Genomic DNA, 20,969 nt, shown 5'->3' on the forward strand with positions numbered 1-20,969 from the left:
AAATAGATACATTTCGAAATGTATGGGGAGACATTTGGTATTTCTCCCTCTCCAGATGACCAAACAGGTGGAGGGAATCAGTACAAGTCGGCTTAGATCCAACTGTGAAACCTTTTATATAGGTCTCCATTACAGGAATCCTCAGGAGTTTCAACTCCATGGCTGGGAAGTCCCCTTTGGCCAATCGAGAATAGAAATGAGTCTGACTGGGGCCCATAGGAGTAGGACTGAGGCATAGGAGCGAGCAGCAGCGTGGTGAAAGAGGCTTTGTAGAGCTCAGAAAAGAACAGAGAAGATAAAGAGTGTTTCACACAGACATTCAGCCCTAGAGCTGTTTGTTTCTGCCTCTGCCTCTCTGTTACTTAGTGCAAATGTTGCAGAGGTTTGGAATGGCACTACAAGTGCAATGTGTGGATGCACTGATATTTTCCAATGGGGCATATTAAAAATGGGAAGAAATTAGAAACTCATATGTGGCTTGTAACTTCAAACATTTCAACAGGATAAAAACATGCAGAATGCTTAACAGTGCTGTGCAATGTTTTTTTGAAACATATACTCCCTAATGTACTTGTAAGCAGGGGGAGTTCAAGCAGCAATCAGCCAAAACTGAATAGGTACACTCCATCAGAATAGATTTTTCTTATAGTTGCCCTCAAAGCAGCATCATTTCTCATACTACTTCAAGCTGATTTAAGTGTTGGGTCTGTGCCAATTATTTGTTAAGCCTTCTGTCTTTATTTTATAGCGTATATAACAACTGACCAATTCACAGAAACATCTGTTGCATGCAAAGGCAAAAAAGAGCTAGGATCTTACCGATGTTTAGATGACCACTTTGTCCTTTTCCTGCCATCATTCTGAGGCATTCTGAGGGTGGCCTCAAATGCAGATTACACTCATCTGAAATGTTTTGTTCATTTTGTAGAGGTGGGAATTTATTGCTCATTTAATCTAAGTTGATCTTTGTTAGCTAAGTATACAATTAAAATTACAGTATTTGATGTAGATCTGAGTGGCTTATAGCACCAGTCTCTCACTTCTAAGCACAGAGTTAAAGTTCAGCCAGAGGTCTTGCATAATATAAGTTTTCAGGGATTTTAGTATAGTCCCCACTGGAACGTTATCTACAACACAAACAACTATACATCATTTGGCAATTCAGAACAAAATTTGATTAAGGGACACCCCATTCTAGTTAATTTTAGCATACTGAAGAGTATTCTCCATTTGCACAGCAGTTTTTCCTGGCAAGACCTGAAATTGTTAATGAAGAAGAGATTTGCCATACTATCTAGCCTTCAAAATGTATAAAATTTGGCACTTCTATCAAATGTATAGCATGATACTTCACCTAAAAGATTACATTGAAAGGTGACTGACCCAGTGCCAAGGAGATCTGAATCTCCCACTCAGAAACTATTCTTTGACTTTCATTTTGTTTTATAGGTTTTGCTTTACCCAGCATTGCCTAGTGCCTTCAGTGATATATTCTCTAAACACCTTGTAGCCAGTGGCATTATTTTATGAAGCAGGGTCCCTTACTTGGCAAACCTGTTGCCCATTTTAACAGTAAGCCTAAGCTTATCCATATCAAAATTAATTGCCTAATCTAAGCAAACTCTTCCTACAGTAAATGGAACAGCCAAACTCAAGTGAGGTACTCCCATATCAAGTTCTTGCAACAAGTCTCTCTTCAAGGTGTTCTCTTCACTGATAGATTAGGGGGGTTGTAACCTAAAATGCTGGAAAGGAAAGATGTCTTCATGATTCACATTAATAAAGCTTTATCACCTTCTAATTCCATCATAAGGCTCAGTTCTTCGATGAAGCAATAAGACAGTAAGTTGATTTCAGCTGAACTATGCAGGCTATCCAGAGCATAACTTCTCTGACTTTTCTGGCTGTAACACTCTTGACTTCGAACCCTAATGACTGTTAATTCCACACAAGGACAACATTATGCTAACACCTGTAGAAAGAAGGCACTGAAATTTCTTCCATATGTTTCAACACTGGAATCTGAAAAAAAGAAAAATCAAATTTGAAAGCAATTCAAAATTTCATGATGTCAAAGAAGATGAAGGGTTGGAGCACCTCTCTTAAGAAGACAGGGTGAGAGAGTTGGGGTTGTTCAGCCTGGAGAAGAGAAGACTCCATAGAGATCTTATAGCAGTCTTCCAGTACCTAAAGGGGACCTACAAGAAAGCTGGAGATGGACTTTTTATAAGGACATGTAGGGATAGGACAAGGGGGAATGGCTTAAACTGAAAAAGGGTAGATTTAGATAAAAGGAAGTTTTTTACTGTGAGGGTGGTGAGGCACTGGCACAGGCTGCTCAGAGAAGCAGTGGCTGCCCCATCCCTGGCAGTGTTCAAGGCCAGGTTGAACAGAACTTGGAGCAACCTGGTCTAGTGGAAGGTGTCCCTGCCCATGGGAGGGGGATTGGAACTAGATGAGCTTTAAGATCCCTTCTAATCCAAACCATTCTATGGTTCTATGAAGACATTGCTAGGAGAACATGGTTTTCAAATATATACTTTCAAATCAACAAAATCTTTTAAACTATGCAAATTCAGAGAGAAAATTTTCCTTTTCCTACACCTCTTCTCACCTGTTTTGGTAAGTACGAGCTACATGCCAACTTTATAATGATATCTTTAACATTTTAAATTGGATGCTAAATACTTGAGACCCATGGAGTCCTGCAGAACAGCAGTGCACCTTCCCTGCACACCTGATGATGTAAACACAGTTGACAAAGCCTTTATCCTTCAGCAAAACATTCCCATTCTTTTTCCATGTTGTTGTCCTCTCTCTTTTCCTCCATCTGCTCAGTTTAAGTCCTTCACTTTTTATCTTCAAGTACTTCTAAAGATCAGTCTTTTGCTTTATGGCAGTTTGTAGCATACATCGAACAGTCAGCTTTGTTGTCAGCTGCTTACATGGTATCTTTTATTTTGATTTGGGACCTTCTCACAGCTTCTTATTTTAAATAGCCTATCATTCATTAAATTAGATGAAACTTAAATTTCGTTTAGTTTTCTCATTAGAAATAATAATCTTTTTCTGTTGGCTGTTACCTAATCTGTCCATCAATGAAAATGATGTTTTGTTTCTCCAGGCTTTGGATCTCAGTGTGTTCTTTTCTGTCTCTTCTAATTTTGTCTGCATACATTCTGTTATTGAACATACATGTATATTAAGATGTACTGCCCAAGATGTCCATGTGATGGAATGCTATGCCTACCTACACGTCATTCTCAACAGCTACTGGTGCCTGTCAATTGATAAAGACTTCATAACTGTCAGTTCCCCTTACAAGAGCAGATCAAATTCAAAGGATTTCAAAAGATGGTTGATGCCTCAGAGGTACAAAGTGCCTTAAGCCATTTTAGATGTAGGTACCTAAACAGAGGAGGAAGATCTTATTTAGTACCTCCATCAAGACATGTAAATTGAAATGAGCCTGTGATGGCCATGTATTGACTGATCCATCAGCACAATACATGATGACAATTCACTAGGAAAACAGGTAGACATGGGAGGACTATTGAATAGTGGAGGATGACAAGGAATTGAGAATTTTGGAAAAGCTAGTAAGTTGCATAGGGCAAAACTTTGTGGAAAATCAAGTTTTTTAGCTCCACTGTCATGGAACAAACGGTTTACTGCAGTTGTCGCTTCTGAAGAGCTGTTACTGCTGCTTTGTGCTTCCCTGACTGTCTCCTTAGTTTTATATGATAATTCGCCTTACATCTCATCATCTCCATCTGACTGCTACTTAGTTTCCCACTTACTTGATCATAGAAAGTAATTTATGTTAAAATCAGACATGGCTGAAGTTTTATTTCCTTTTTTATGTAAAAAAGAGAGGGAAAAAATCCCAGCTTGTAACAAAACCAGACCAGTTTATCAAAGCTGCCTACCAGCCAGCCTGGGGACATTTTATTCAAACAGGCACTTCCAATATTTCACAAAGCCAGTTCCTTGGCTGATGAGGATTTACTAAATCACTAAAGAAAAGACACCTTCCTTCCTCCATCTCTACCTCTATTCAATTAAATTTTACACATTGAGAAAATTTAAGGAATTTTTTCTTTTTCCTGGAACAGAGATACTGAAGGCACTTGACAGGCTGCAAGTCACAGAGTCTTATACAGCACTATAATGTGAATGTTTGTTGCATTCAGGTGACTGACCAGTACAAAACAGCACTTTGAGGTAACTTCTGTTTTGGGTTTGTGGTCAATATAGTGAAACAAGATTTGCATCAGATGGTTTGTCTGCCTTGCAACAGCAAATCTGCCATCTCGGAACTATACTGCTTCACCAGATTAACACATTAGGAAAAGCTTTTGGGAAAAAAAAAGTCATAATATAAAGAAAAGGAAACAGGGGTGGGAGCACAATTCAATATTTCAGGAAAGATGAGGCTCAATATCGATAATCATTTGCAAAGGACACAGCAAAAACTTCATAGCAGAAACATCCACTTGAAACAGAGACTGGAAGTCAGCCAAACCCCCTAACCTGCTGACGACAAATCATGGTTGCATAAGACATCCCCCAAATCATAGTAGAAACTAAACAGAGGAGTGAGCAGAGCAGATGTTTGGAGGTCATTAACAGGAGCTCAGTTTTCCTTGCCTAGTGGCTACCTCTAGAGATATCTGATTCCCAGAAATTTCCTTGACCTCCAAACATCTGCTCTCTTCTGTACATCCGTGCAGCAGAGACCCTCATGCAGTCATAACCTTTCCAGTCCTTTCTTATAAAATATTTGTATCTCACTCTCCTAAATCATGAAGGAAAGTATTTAACAGGTCTGGACCTATCATCATTCATGGTAGGACTTTCATGTTCATTGTGGTTGATGCTCAACCATATTACTTGGCTTTTCATTTTTTGCTGCACCCTGTGAATGCACAAAGAAGCTAATCTAGAGTATTTAATTTGATTTGAAGGCTTAGACACTTTTTTGTGGTCTATATTTTGTCATTTTACTACATTTCTTTATCTGCTGCCCTTTGTCAAGTCCTCCATCTCCATGAGAACTAGACATGCCTGAGACAGCTTTATTACTTTGCAAAACGTGGGGGCCAAACACATATTTCCAAGAATGATTACTACTGCTTTTCCTTCCTCTAATGATCAAGCATATCTAGTGAAAGTTGACATATACAATGAGGTCTGATATTGCTCAGGAGTGCATTATCTATAGCCATTTAAAATGTTTTCCCATGAGACAATAATAGTCAGGGTAGTTCTTCCTTTTTGGATGAGTAGTGCTGTATTTGTTCTTTATTTTTCTCAAAATTTCCCATACCTCCCAATTTTCCTGGGAATAAAAAATAGATTACATGTGCAGCAATAAGCTTCCTTGCTAATCCCCTCACATCCCTCAACACTCACATCTAGCAGATAGCAAGTTCCTTGTGTGATTACATATTCTAAGCATCTCCCGCTTACTAACAGAAGTTTCTAGAGTAAATATTTTCTCTGTATTATCTAGTTTAACATAGAGTTTAATATTTTTTTTTTAATTTTTTTTTACTGAAGTTTTTGTTAACCTGTTTCTCAGAAGGCTCTTGGTATCCCAGACATTTTTGAGTCATTGTTCTCCATTCCTCTGCTCACACTGTTGCCAGATTAAGGTGGGTTTTGGATTAAAGAACTGATTTTTCAGCACAGCAATCAATACACCTGCAGCTTGAGAGAGACCAAGTCTGGTTTTCAATATCTGGATCCATGCAGCAAACTTGGCAGTTTAGAATTTAGGAATGAAGAAGACCTTGAGTTAAAAACTGCAGTCCTTACTTAGAAGGCTAACTCAGTGACTGTTGAGAGAGTTGAGCAGTCAGCAGCCACCCCCAGACTCCAGGCTATTCTGTGGTTTCTTCCCTCCCCTCTCACTCTGTTGATGCCCCTGGGGGTTCTCTCTATGGCCACATTTTAAAGTTTCCTTTTATTTGCTATTCCTTAATATTGTAAAATGATCACATGCTTTTTTATTTTACCATCTCAGTGCTGAAATCACATCAACCATCTCTCTTCCTTACTGCCCTTTGCATTTCTTTTCCTGTTCTCATTTCTGTTTGCTTCTCTGCATGACCATGCTCAGGTTCAGATCAGTCGGGCTGACATTAGGAGGAAAGCTCTTCCTGAAGGAACTAGAGAGGAGTCAGGGGAGTCAAGGTTTGACTTTGCACTCCACCTCAATCTTCTCATGGGCAAGTCAGCGGGTACACCCCCCCAAAAGTGTTGACTCTTACAGGGGTGGGCACATGCAGACATCCTCTTGGAGGAAAAATGATGGGCTGAAGCCAAATCCAAACTTTTTTTAACTCTTCGGATGCTCTGGACATGGACAGACCAAGTGTTGCTAGTGTCAGACCCTGCCACTTCCTGCTTGGTAAGAAAGTAATCCCTGTTGTTGTCCCCCCACAAGATGGATTACTGTGGTTTATTCATCTTGAGTTAAATGCATAGGTGATACACATGGTCCAGCTGGTACAGAAAGGAGACAGTTGCCATCTCTGTGGCTTAGGCCACCATATGCACATAACAGTCCTTTGGAGAAGGACTTTGGGGTGTCGGTTGATAAGCAAATTAACATGAGCTGGCTGCAGTGTGTGCTCACAGCCCAGAAAGCCAACCATATCCTGGGCTGCATCAAAAGGAGCGTGACCAGCAGGTCAAAGGAGGTGATCCTGCCCCTCTACTCTGCTCTCATGAGACCTCACTTGCAGTATTGTGTGCAGTTCTGGTGTCCTCAACATAAAAAGGACATGGAACTGTTAGAACAAGTCCAGAGGAGGGCCATGAGGACAATCAGGGGACTGGAGCACCTTTCATATGAAGACAGGCTGAGAAAGTTGGGGCTGTTCAGCCTGGAGAAGAGGAGGCTGCGTGGAGACCTCATAGCAGCCTTCCAGTATCTGAAGGGGGGCTATAGGGGTGCTGGAGAGGGATTCTTCATTAGGGACTGTAGTGATAGGACAAGGGGTAATTGGTTGAAACTTAAACAGGGGAAGTTTAGATTGGATATAAGGAGGAAGTTCTTTACTGTTAGGATGGTGAGGCACTGGAATGGGTTGCTCAAGGAAGTTGTGAATGCTCCATCCCTGGCAGTGTTCAAGGCCAGGTTGGATGAAGCCTTGGGTGATATGGTTTAGTGTGAGGTGTCCCTGCCCATGGCAGGGGGGTTGGAACTACATGATCTTGATGTCCTTTCCAACCCTAACTATTCTATGATTCTATGATTCTATATTCAGATTCCTTTGGTGGCTTCCTTTCAGCTTCCAGAGGCAGTCTGAGGACAATCCTAATTTGTGAAAAAACAATGGCTTAGGTCCCAGCTACATCAAAGACTGGGCTTTGATCTGTAAATTATTGTGAAAGCTACACACCTCTGGGACCATGGACTTTCAGACTTGCTCACAAAAGTGAAACAATATCCAGTAGCGAGGAGACAAAGTCAACCTAATCTGAATAAGAAGTGATTTCCTTCCCGTGAGGGTGATTAAACATGGGAACACTTTACCACAGAAGACTGCAGACTTCAGTAAACTTAGGTATGTTTCTGAAAAGGTTGACCATCTGGCACCTCTGACAACAAAAGGGGTTGGTCTAGGTTTGCAAAGGGAACAAGGAGGTTAGCCTGCATGATCCTGATGGTCTTTGCTGGTCTTGGACTCTGGGAGCTGATGTGCTCTTCTGGTGACACCATTCTTCCATGGTCATTGTGAGGAGGAGGAATAGTCTCACAACACTTGATTTCTTCTTTAAGACAACAATTTAAATCAATCTTAGATTTATGAGCAGCAGAAAACGAAAGACTGCCTGATAAGTTATGATGTGGGTGAAATCTGGGAACACTATGAGTTTGATTTTGCTTTCTCCTGGAGAGGGGTCTGGCTTCTCTCTGAAGTGAACTTGTCTTGTGCTGATCTGAGTTACTCTCAACTAGACAGCTCCAGGGCTTCAACAGCACAGAGACTAGGAAAGGTTTTGGGAAACAGGGTAAATACTTGGTTAATGCAGGCTGAGTTTAGAGCTAGCAAGGGACAAGATAGGAGAGGACAGATCAGCAAACTAAGCTGTTGCAGCAAACCTTTGCAGAAAGCTTAGCTCGCAGAGTTGGGCTCCTCTGTGAGTTTACATGAGGAAGGGATTTTTCCTTTCCATCTAGAGGTATTTTGTCTTTTTCTCTTCTTTGTGGTATTGATTTGTCTACTGGAATAATTTGGACATATCCTGCCTACTCATGTCTTCACACTACAGGGGCCTTTGGCTGATTTTATTGTCTGCCTGCAGTAACCTCTCAAATTCTGAAGTGCGTCAGTCTTTGAGCAACTCTGAGCAAGACCATGAAGTTATCTGAATGGCCTGAAGCACCCAAGAGAGCAAAGTGAGTCATTGCATGGTTTCTTCTGCCATATGTTTTATGGAAACAAGAAAGCTATGGCTAAGTCATGATTAAGAATTGAAGGTTACATTTTTTAATCAAAGGTTAGAACTACGTATCTCCACTGTTTTTTCAGTGTTGGGTTTTTTTTTTATATGTCCTCTTTCTCTGTCCTTGGAGTTCAGGGGACTATTTAGTGAAAGGATGGTTTGTCCAGAGTCTGTATTTTGAGGTGGTATCTGTGAGGAGAGTCAGATGGAGGCTGGCTGTGCTGCACAGCAGGTGTTGGCTGTAGATGCTGGTGATCTGTAGGAGTGTTAGGGAGGTGAGAGCCTGAAATGTTCCGAGTTTTGGAGTGTCTGGAGAAACAAGCTAAAGCAACAACTGCATGTGATATGCTAAATTATGAGGCCAGCAGAGAGAAGTCAGAGAAAAGCAAATGACAGGGGTATGGGAGAGAGCAGAGATCTGAAAGGACATGCAAGAGTCCTGTAATCAAAGGGAATCTGGTGTGGTGTTTGGAGCAAGGTGGGAATAGATGTGGGAGGACTGAAGAGGCTTTGGGTTCAAGGGCTTCAGGGTCTTGAAGTCCCTCGGAAATTTTGTGAGAGGAATGGAAATTAAGAAATTTGGGTTTCATGCTGCAGACAGTCATGGAACTCTTGTCCATCTGTGAACTACTAAGAAAGACCTTCTTTAGGAGGTATAGACACAAGCAGAATATCTTTTCCCCTTCCCTATCAGTTACCATTGCTTTGTGAGCATGACAAGTGCTGCACCCTCTTCACTATATTCAGGTAGGACAACTTTGCCAAAAAGGTTGGATAGATCCAGACTCTACCTATTTTCAGGAAAAACTGGAAAATAAAAGTAAAACTTAGACTCTTCCATTTGTTCTGTCACACTAAAGCCCGTACTTTAATCAAGAAGTAGCTATCAAACAGAAACAACAGTTCCTGAATACACCTTTGGATGAGATTTCTAGTGCTGAAAAACAAGGAAACATCTCCTGAAAAGCAAATAAATATACAGAAACTTTAGCTCTTGATTTTTATGTAATTGTGGCTACAGCGGTATCTTTCTGGTTTAGCCAGTCTAATTTTTTCCCCTCTCTGTCTCACTCTGGTCATTTCTTGCCAACTTCTTCTCCATAGCACCCTACATTTTGTGCTGTCAGAGTATCCAAGATCTGATCATCTATGTCTTTATTGTAGCAACTTCTACTGCTACTGCTGAACCCAGGACACCTCCTTTCTTTCATGTAAGAATACAACCCAAAGAATTGATCTAGGTTGTTATTGAAGTGGTTACATCCCCTCCTGCTTTGTTAATTCTGCTTTAAAAGCTGTTCTGCTAATACAGACCATCATCTTCAGTCAGTCACTCTTTGGTCAGATCTGATTGCTTTTCCTCATTTTCCATTCACACATACATGCATCTCACTACATTTCAGTATGAGGGAAAGTCTGTCTTCAACTTCTCCACTATATATTCTTCTTCATATGTCTTCCCTGGGATTCATCAACTTGTTTATAAATTGTGGTATTGTTTTTATCACTGCCAGCACAGGCTCAAACCATAGCATACAGTAGTACTTCCATCTGATGATTACATTCTACATTATTGATATATATTGCTTTACTTGTCCATTTGTATTGCAACTAAATCCTCATGCCGAGCACATGATTGTCTCTGGGTTAACAAAAAGTCCCAGAATACACAAAAGAACTTCAAGCCCTCATTAAAAAATGAAATATTTTTTCAAAGGAATGCACCCATCTAATTAAGTCTTGCAAAACTCAGTTCTCTGAGCAAAGTTTTGCAGACCATTCATTTTAAAAATCATAGCACTTTATGTTTTAAAATGTCTTAATGTCTTTGAATTTTCCTTTGGCCACTATTAAGTCATATTTCAAGTTCCTGGCGCTCTTATTTAAGTCTTCAATAAGTTAAACCGCTATTAGGTGTATTTTGGGTCTGTAATACTTTCTCCAAGTATACAAGGAACATAAATTAAATATTCATCATATCATAATGTTTCAGATATATAATGTTCCAGACATGTTTATGACAAATGTAGATAACTTTCATTAAGGGAGTTGTGGGATTAGAAGCGAGATGTAAAGTGCGGCAAATCAACTATTTTATCAGTTTTATCAAAACATTACAGAATTCATCATGTTTAAGTTATGTCTCTTTGCTATTTGGACTAACACTTTTTTCCCTACACATCCTTGAACTTTGTTACAGGGTATTTTGTAGCCTGTGCTAGAGTTATGTTTACGTGTATGCATTGATGTCCAAATCATAGGTGCCTTCATTTGTTATAAAATGTTGGATTTAGTCAGAATTGCTGAATATGTTCTCAACATCAAGACTCAACAAACAATTTCAAAACACGATGGTTTCTTCAATATTTCCTTGCAATATACTCTAAGTTTAAATAACTTGCTACAGAATAAGGTGAAATACAGATGGAAGCCACTAATACACTTCTAAATGTCAAGAAAGTTGTATTTATTCTCCTTCAAACATATGTCAAAGTCTCCTAAATTGTCAAAATTATGCAAAAGAGTTTGGCAAATAGAAAGAAGAACTGCAAGAGAAAGTTTGAGCTAGACTATATGTCCTGATCTCTCCTTCTTCCTCAGGGGTCCTTCTGCAAATTATCACCATGACCACTCTACCAGTGAAGTGTTCTTACATCTAGCAAAATAGACGACAATGCCCTGGGATGCAGTATGATATCTTGAACATCTTAGTGGAACTGGATTTGTGCCATAACTTATTTCACTGTCAGCCCCAAAGTAAAAATAATTTCAAAGTAAAGAACAGAAACAATCATCTTCATAATTCTTGTCTGCTTTGTCTTTGCCCATTGTTTAGCAGGAGGAATAATTTTAATCAGTGGTTTGGTGTTCAACGTGTGCTAACATGTATAAAATCCAAATAAATGGGAATTATCTGTGCATATTTTTCATAGGGTAGCACCTTTCTGGGTAAAAAAAAAAATCAGCTGGTGCACTTGGTACCACTCCTTTTGTTGCTATGTATGATCCATCATATGCATATGAGAGTTTGTGTTCCTGGCCTATTGAATGTCTAGAGAAGTTTGTTTTTCTGACCAGTCTTATTCAGCAATTTCCTTCTATGAAAGGTTTATAAACCTACAGCATATGTAGCTGGATGGCTGGTCAATGATAGCCCATACTTGAACCACTCATGTCCAGTGAGAGTGGTTTGATTCCCTGACACTGATCAGTCTCCATCAGTGCACCTAATTCTGAAGAACTAATCTGGGACAGAGGTAGATGCGACACTGTAATGGAGCAGATCCTTTCATCTAAGGCAATCACTATTACTCTATTCACTCTACCCCTTGGTAGGAGTTTGCCAAATGAAGGCAGACATATTTCAGTTGTCTTTCCTACACAAAGATAATGGACAGTTGCCATAGTTTGTAACCACAATGCATTGGAAAACTTTGGGTTTCTAAGGATGCCAGGGAGATGTGTTCCTTTTTAAATGCTATTTCTCCCCCTTCACAATAGCTGTGTCCTGTATGATATGTATATGACCCAGTGCAAAGCCACTACCATAATCACTATCAAAAAAGAAGAAATTCATCCTTCACATCCCAGCAATGCAGATTTTGACCACAAAAGGGTTATTGTTGGTATTTTTTCTGTGTCTAATGCAAGTATCACAACTGTCACCACAAGTGAGTAAACATACTAGCAGGACTTGGAGAAAGGGAAAAAAAGGTGGCTGTACTCCTAAGGCCACATTTCCAGCAAACACACCCAGCTGAGAGCATTCAGAACCAACTGGAACATCTGGTTAGTGTTCGGATCACCTCATAGGGTGTCATGCGTGGCTTCTTCATTGTGCACAACAGTAGCGATACATCCAAAGGCTCAGGAATTCAAGTCACATTTCTGCCATACCGCTTATTTTCTTGATTTTCATGGAATTTCTTTGATGAGATCCAGTATGTCAGGTACTGGAGGGTTTTTTGTTCCCCAGAACCCACCAGGATGAAGACCTTTCCAGATTTTCCTTCCTGCTGCCGGGGAGCTGGGACTGTTCATCTGTGCCTAGAAGCATAGAATAAAAGGGCAAAGTAGGTGGGAGCCCTCTATATCAGTAGAGCACCCAGGCTTTGTGCAGGTAGAGCAGGACCAAAGCAGATACAGTATAACAACTACCTTTTCTCCACTCTGTTTCCATTCCTGTTTCCACACATCCTTTGCCCATCCCCAGCCCTTTTCAGATTCTTGAGGGTACATGAGAGGGCACAGTGAAATAGCATCATTAATGTGAACTTGGGGATAAGGAATGGAATGGGACCTCCATCGTCTCATGTGTACCCTTCTTTTCCACCATCTCTGTAATCCTGGATCTTGGTGTGGTTGCACTGTTTGCATGCTTAAAAGCTACATGAAACTGGGAGGGTTGGAAAGCTGTCAAAGCATTCTAGCAAGTATTTAATCTCTGTGGTATCTGTGAGCAGCCTTCATCCATGACTACTTATAGGGAATATAGGAATGTTCTTTGCTTAGTTTCACCTGTCAAAGAACTTCAAGATCCTGGCTTGTATACACAGACTTTTATTAAATCAGAATTTAGCCTACTATGTATTTAAATTTATTTGTATTGACATACACATATAAAACTATATTTGCTCACCCATGTATATATTCACTAAATGCTAAATATGTGCTGAACATATATTTAATGGACATTTATTTTGAATGTTTGATAAAATAAGTCAAATTATCCAATGTCTGTATTAGAGAGAAAAAAAAGAAGTCAGACAAAATAGGCAACTTGGCTATAGTCACCTAAGAAAAACTATTAATATTCCCCTAGATTTCAAGGCCAGATGGAACCACTTGTGATCATCCAGGCTGATTTCCTGGGAAATGTCAACATTAGACTCATAATTCCAGGTAAAATTATTGTGTATGAACACAGTGAAGCAGGACAAGCATTCTGTGCATTGTTGTGAGGCAGGATCTAGGTTCATCTGAGATGAGTCATGGAGAAGAGGTAATAAAAGCCCACATGATAACTGTGTTGCTCAGAAAACAAGCAGAACCACATATGCTGGCAGAGGTTTGCTCTGAGCATGATCCAAGCTCTAAATGACCAGCACAGAAGCAGCCAGCACATCTCAAAATCATACTTCCTGACAATACTATGGGCATATAGCTCCACAGATAAACAAAGTAGGAAAAGGTAAAAGTATATAGGAGTATTATGGAAACCTTGAGAAATTCAAGCTTAATGGGATAAAGACAAGATACTGAAAAGAAACAAAACAACCCCAAAAAACAGTTTTGAAAAGGTAATGGTAGATAATGTTTTTGTTCTGCTTGAGAAACATGATGATACTATGGGTTAGATTGAACCATGAGGCTATAGTAGGTTTGTACTGGTGTCCCTGATTGTTGGAATACATAGACATGAACTTTAACTGGCTTGTAGTGGTCAGTAAAGTGTCTTAACCTTTGGGGGACTCCTGGGCTGTAGGAGGTGTTTGAGGCCATGTGCATGTTGGGGAGCATGGGATTGGCATGGAGATGCAATGCAGGGCAATTTTGGGCTTTCTCATTCCTATGCTCAGAGGACGTCAAGGAGGTATCTTACACTAGGGCTATGTGGATGAAGGCTATCCCACCTCACCACCTACCCTCACAGCAATCAGGTGCAGAGTTTGGCCGTGGGACACGTCCAGGAGCCATCTCGGACATGCTTTTCTGCATGCTGGCATCTGTGCGGTGTGATGCTGGTATGAGGCTGGGGTGAGTCAGTGACAACCTCTTCAGTAGGGCACCACCTCTCCATGCACAAAATATTCCTTGTGATGCCATCAGGTTGAACAGCAGTCATGGTGAAGATGGTAAAACTGTGGGTATATTTACTTGGTGCTAACCCAGTTTATAGGTGAGTGAAATTTAGTGACCTGAGCTTGCTTTTAACTGTGCCTCAGGTTGGGTGGCCCATCTACTAGGCTTTCTTCTTGTCTTATCTGCAAAATCACATGTCTTAGTTATCCTGAAGTGATGTTTTCAGTTCTTTTGGGGAGCAAAGGATGAAGAGATTGAATGAACTGTAACTCATTTCTAGGTGACACCTGTAAAAGTGATCTTCAATCACTTTCTTACAGAGAAAAACACTGTATCTTCGGTGCATCTAAGCAAGGCCATTTCCAGCAATACCAGCAATTGCCATTTATGCCACAGGTGCTTTGTTTTTCTGCTGAGAAAAGTCCAAGTTTCATCTCTAAGTGACAGCAGTTGATGTCTTGTGCTATGACTAAACACAGGGTGAACTGAGGATAAATATTCCATGTTCAGGGAATCGGAATAGTTTATGCTTGAGAATTTTTAGTAATAATTATTTAAAAATAAAAAGTGGAGTACAAGAGAATGTTATAGAGCAGACTGGGGATTGGAAGTGAGGTAAGTGAAAGTCACATGATAATTTCAGTTTACCTCCTCATTCTGCAGAGTACCACATGGATGTCATCAGCATGTCTGGATAACTTGGGCCATGGATATGCTGATGGTGGCTTATGGCATCCCTGCCTGCTCAACCTTCTTGTCTATCACCTCTCCCTGCTTTGAAGACTGTGCTAATGAAATGGTTCTTGCAGCAATACAGTGACCCTGATCAGGTGAGAGTTCTGGATTTGCAAATGCCTTCTTTCCTGTTAAAAAAAAAGGAAAAAAACCCAAAAAATATATTATTCTTTAGGCCATTCTTCTGACCTGTTTCACAACCTTTCCCTATAAACAACTGTCCCACCAGAGTCGCAGGGGCATTTTGCTGCAGCTCAGAGGTTGGATGCAGAAATACCTCCTGCCATTATTGCCTCCAGGGATGGGACTTGCAGAGCCACAGCTTCTATGTTCTGCTTCTAGCTTGGATCACAGCAGGACTCTGGGAAAGTTACTTAGCATCCTTTCACCCCAGTACTCTGATTTGTTATGCTGTGTAATAGAGTTACAAATGATTAACCCAACCTGAAGAAGATCTGAGCTGTCTTCTTTGTTAATGTGTGTAGTATATGCTATATTGCACACCCATGCTCTTACAAACATACATGCACATACAACTCCCTTCCTATGGACATTTTTTGTGTCAGAAATAGGCCTATGGCCAGAAGTGAACCGGACTACTTCTCTGGGAATATTGCGCAGTTGCTAATTTCACTACCGGAACTGTGTTGCTGCACAATCTGGCCTCCTTCCACAACTCTCTCTATTGAAAATAAAGGGGACTGATGAGCCTATGGATAATGGTAAACATATGGAACGCAGGCAGTGCTATACATTAAAAGCCAGAACACATTAAAAGGTATTTTAGTTGTTGGCAGCGTAAGATCAGTGTAGGAAACATCATCTAACAGAGAAATCTCATACCAATAAGTTTCATACTCTGACAGCATTTGGCATTTTTCTTTCACTTAAAAAATAAAATAAAAAATGACTAATTCATAGTGAGGGCCAAACCGTTAAGTTTCAGATTGGTTTGTCATAACTACAAAAATACTGGATCTTCAGTTTTGTTTATGTTGGAAAGTGCTTTCATTTCAGACTAGGTCACTTGATTTTCTTTTGAGCGTACACGAGACCTTTGACTCCACAGAGGACACAGGAGACGCATTGAGTAATGTGATGTCATTGCCTCATTGCCTCGCAGAGTTCTCATAACACTAAATATATTAGTCACTCGCCTTGCCAGTACCAAGAGGGTAGAAAAGAAATCCAGCAAAACGCTGGTATTATGTAGATGGACAGCAATAATTGTTCCCTGTGATATATGCTACTTTTGCTCCATTATTTCCATCATTTTTTGTGAAGCCCATATTTCAGCTAGGTGATATTTCTCACCCAAACATTTGTCTTCTCCTTGCTGTTTATGCAAAATCACTAGAATTTTGTACTTGGTGACAAATATGCATTAAGTTAAATAGCTTAAAACTTGACTTTTACTTTTTACCAGCACAGGAGTTTGTTCAGTCTCAGATAGACACAAGAGACTAGATATTTGGGAAAAGCATGTTAGCTAGATGCTGCTCAGTTTTTCTCTTTGTGAGTGGGAGAGGTACAAATGAGGGTATGGTTATGCTTAGTAAATACTTGTTCACCCAGTGACACAGCCATCCTTTTTATAAGAAGCAAGGAAAGCTGCATGATTTTTGTTTCTCCTTATAAAGTATGGGTGAGATCCTTGCTCCACTGAAATGCAACATTGAATTTTATACAGGCTCCGTGTTTTTCACACCAAATACTCCTGTGTTAGGTAATGGCAGCATATTCTCACATGGGATGGCAATAAATATAAAGATGCATAATTTTCCTTGCTTTAAATTTTCATAGCTAGGATTAAGAAAAAGGAGTAATTTTCTGTACTTGCATTGGGAATACTTCAAACAGGTTTTGTGAGTGACTTTTGCTCCTGCTCTTATTGCCAGAGATTTTCTTGTACAGAAGATGTTTTCAGTTTTACCACATGCAATACAAAATTAGTGATGGCGATTGTGTAAAGTGTGCTGGAATTCTTCTGCTAGTACAGAAAAAAGTTTTAAAAACTCAGAGATTTATCACAATATGTAGATGACTAAAAACATAAAAGTATAATTATCCATTTGCTAATTCTAAAATCAATTCAGTATGCCAGGATTTTTTGTCAGGATGCTTGAGGGAAAGAAAGCAGGTATACAAATTCTTGTCCAGTGAATAGATTACGCTTATAAGATCCCAGTTTCTGACAGGCTTAGAAGACAAATAAAAGGTTGGTCAACCATTCTCAAAAACTCTACCATATAAATCAAATTTAAGCACTATTTGGGTTTTATTAAATTACTGGTGGAAAAATACTTTTGAAAAAAAACCCCACCTTTGAAAGCCTCATACCAACTCTCTCAGTACTCCAGTGTCTGTGCTCAAGTGAGAAGTGACATGGTTTAACCCAACTATGACAGCACACAGAAGTATGTGTTGGTCAGAATAGCAAATTCTTAGACTTAAAACAATGAAGGATTAACTCCTTCAGCTGGAGTTAGTAGTCCTCTCCACCCAAAACAAGCTTCCTCACCCTTATGACCCTCCTATCTGAAGCTGAAGTCATGCAGGCAAAATTTCTGTTCATGGGAAAGACAGGGCCCATGAGTAACTGGTCATGAAACAGACGGGATTAGATAAAAGCAGAAGGTGGGAAGTCTTGTATACCTCAAAACCAACCAACTCCTCCTCCCTTTCCCTAAATCCTTATATATAGAGATATATTAATAACTGTGTTCATTATAGCCTGCTTAGTCTACATAACATTTATCTATTTCACATGCTGTGATGTTAAGTCTTCCCAAAATAAAACAGAGATCTGACAGAAGGGCATTAACATAGGGCCAACAATTTTGTGTAGTCTGTAAAGTGAAGTTAATGTCTGTGCTGAGCAGTGCCAGCTCTCTCAGACTCTCCCTGTATGTCAAATGTTCCACTCCCTTACCCATCTCTGTGTCTGAACACCAACCAGTCAGTCAACATCTCTGTATTGGGAAACCCAGAACTGGATCTCACACTTCAGATGTGCTTTATAAAGGCTGAGTAGAGGAGGACAAATCACCTCCACTGACTGCTTATAATGCTCCTCCCTGTGCAGTCCACTATGCTGTTGGTCTTCCTTTCCACAGGGGAACATTACTGGCTTACATTTCTGGCAAAGTTGGGGCTGTTCAGCCTGGAGAAGAGGAGGCTGCGTGGAGACCTCATAGCAGCCTTGCAGTATCTGAAGGGGGCCTACAGGGATGCTGGGGAGGGACTATTCATTAGGGACTGTAGTGATAGGACAAGGGGTAACGGGTTGAAACTTAAACAGCAGAGGTTTAGACTGGATATAAGGAAGAAATTCTTTACTGTAAGGGTGGTGAGGTACTGGAATGGGTTGCCCAGGGAGGTAGTGAATGCTCCATCCCTGGCAGTGTTCAAGACCAGGTTGGATGAAGCCTTGGGTGATATGGTTTAGTGTGAGGTGTCCCTGCCCATGGCAGGGGGGTTGGAACTAGATGATCTTGAGGTCCTTTCCAATCCTAACTATTCTATGATTCTATATTGGTGTCCCTCAGAACCTCCAGATGTTTTTCAGCAAAGCTGCTTTCCAACCAGTGCTTTCTCCAACCTGCTGAGGTCCCTCTGGATGGCAGCACGGCCCTCTGGTGTATCAGCTGCTCCTCATGGTTTTGTAACTTCAGCAAACTCACTGAAGGGATGCTCTGCCCTGTCATCCAGGTCATTAATGAAGAAGAAACTGTACTAGTCCCAGTATCAACTCTTAGAGGCCACCAATTGATTCTGCTATCCACCTCCCTGTCAGTTGAGGATGTTATGAAAGACAGTATCAGAAGCCTTTTTACAATTAAGACAGATAATATACACTGTTTTCTTCTTGTCCATCAAACTAGTCAAATCACTATAGAATGCTGTCAGATTGGTCAAACGTGATGTGTTTGTTATATAACTATGCTGACTATTACAAATAACATTTTTGTCCTTAATATATTTGGAAGCATTTCCAGGATTATTTGCTTCATCCTGTCCCTGGGATACAGGTAAGTCTGACTGGCCCCACTCCTCAGATACTATTTTTGGCCTTTCTTGAAGATTGCAGTGACATAGACTTTATTCCATTCCTCAGGAATCTCTTCCATTTGCTATAATCTTTTAATGATAATCAAAAGTGGCCTCACAATGATATTGGCCAGCTCCCTCAGCATTCATCTGTGCATCCCATTGGGTGCTATGGACCTGTGTATGCCCAATTTGTTCATCAATCTGGTCTTCCTTTACTGAGAAGGGTTGTCTTACTCATGTGGAAATTTAAAAATGCCTTATCTGAACATGGGCCCATGGCTTTGCCTAATAGTTTAAATTAAGTAAATTCTTCATATTTGAGGAAGGAACTTAAGAACATATGGCTACATGATGCATATAGTATGTGCTACAATCTACCAGTTTTTATCCATGAATATTGCTTCAAGACTTACATCATGCTATGAAAAGGCTAAAAAAAGATAGCAATGTCTACCTCTGACTTGTGCAAAAATACTTGAGCAAAAAGCTCTGCTTTGTCACCCAGCATCTCCCTTTGTTCTTTTCATCCATCTGTCTTGAGCTGAAAAGCTTTCCAAGGAAGTTCATGCTTGGGATCCAGGCTTAAATTGCAAAGCCAGCTGTGGAAAGTCAACTTGAGCCTTACCAATTCCTTCTTGTCATTCTGTTTTCAGATGCAATTTTTATGTTATTACGAGGTGTTATCTGCTCTGGGAGATTGCAGGGAACGTTATTGGCTGGTGTCACCATAGACCACAGACTAATACCTCCTTGTGAATTTTCCCTGCCAGTCACCTTTTCAGTTAACACTAACATGGTACAAATAGCACATATCCATCCTCCAAGATTACTGTTAGGTGCAATCTGCTCCTATGGCTAACATGGAGTAGATACCATGAGCAGAGGAAAGGTTCCAGAGGCATTTTGCCCAGATCCAGCCAGTTATTTAAGCTTTCTGATTCCCATGGAAGTCAAACTGGAGTTAGGAACTTCTTAGATATCTCTAACCCTGGTGTCTCAATGCATCAAAAGGCCAGCTCTCAAAGGTCCCACAGTCTGAATGCCCTCCCACTTGTCTGCTGCTAGCTTCAGAAACAAGCAGTACTGACAGAGGAACTTGTTCCAGCCCATCAGCTTTGACCTACCTGTAGTGCCACAAAGCTATGAACAGATGTGTCGCTGAGATTGCTAAGTAATGAAATCACTGACCTTAGAGAGAAGCTCCAGATGGCTCAGAAAGCTTATGGTACATTTCAGGTTGCCAGGAGCACATCATCCAGCTGCCCTGTTCCATATGTCGCTGGTCCCCAGTTGAATGCCAAGCCCAGTGCTTCACACCTGATTTTTAAATCCCCCTGAAGAACCAGCTAAAGCTATTGAAAGGGCTGTTTCATTCATATTTTATGCTTTATTAAATTGGCTGAGTGTAGGAGTGATTCATCTTCCATTTAAACATGCTCATCCCTCTGCAATTCATCTAGAAAAAAGTATAGTATGAATGAAAGAAAGCACCTCTAAGGATGAGATGGTTTTGTTGGGATGATGGGACTTCTGTGCATCCTAAAAGCAGGGCAGGGGAGCAGTCCAGCTCCCAGGCCAGTGCAGTATTTGCCCCACCCCCCCAGATTATATTCAGCATTTCCAAGATTCCCTTTCTGGAGTCATATCTGTGGGCTGTATTAGAAGGCTTTCTAATTCCATATAGCAAGACAGCAGATGTGAGTGGTTGTACAATAGTTTGTGGACCTTGCTGAAGGGTTATAAATGCTGACAGTCTGAATTAATTCCAGTAACAACTTTGAAAAATCAGTGGTGATCTCTATGTACTTTATTTAGGTAAGTTTTTGGGTTACACAGTTCCAACAGTGGATTACAAATTGTGTCATTGAGTTGAAAAATTCTGTAAAGGTTCCTCAGTTCAGTCATTTGAGTTTTGCTCA

This window comes from Melopsittacus undulatus, chromosome 3 (genome assembly GCF_012275295.1).
Source record: "Melopsittacus undulatus isolate bMelUnd1 chromosome 3, bMelUnd1.mat.Z, whole genome shotgun sequence".
NCBI lineage: Eukaryota > Metazoa > Chordata > Aves > Psittaciformes > Psittaculidae > Melopsittacus > Melopsittacus undulatus.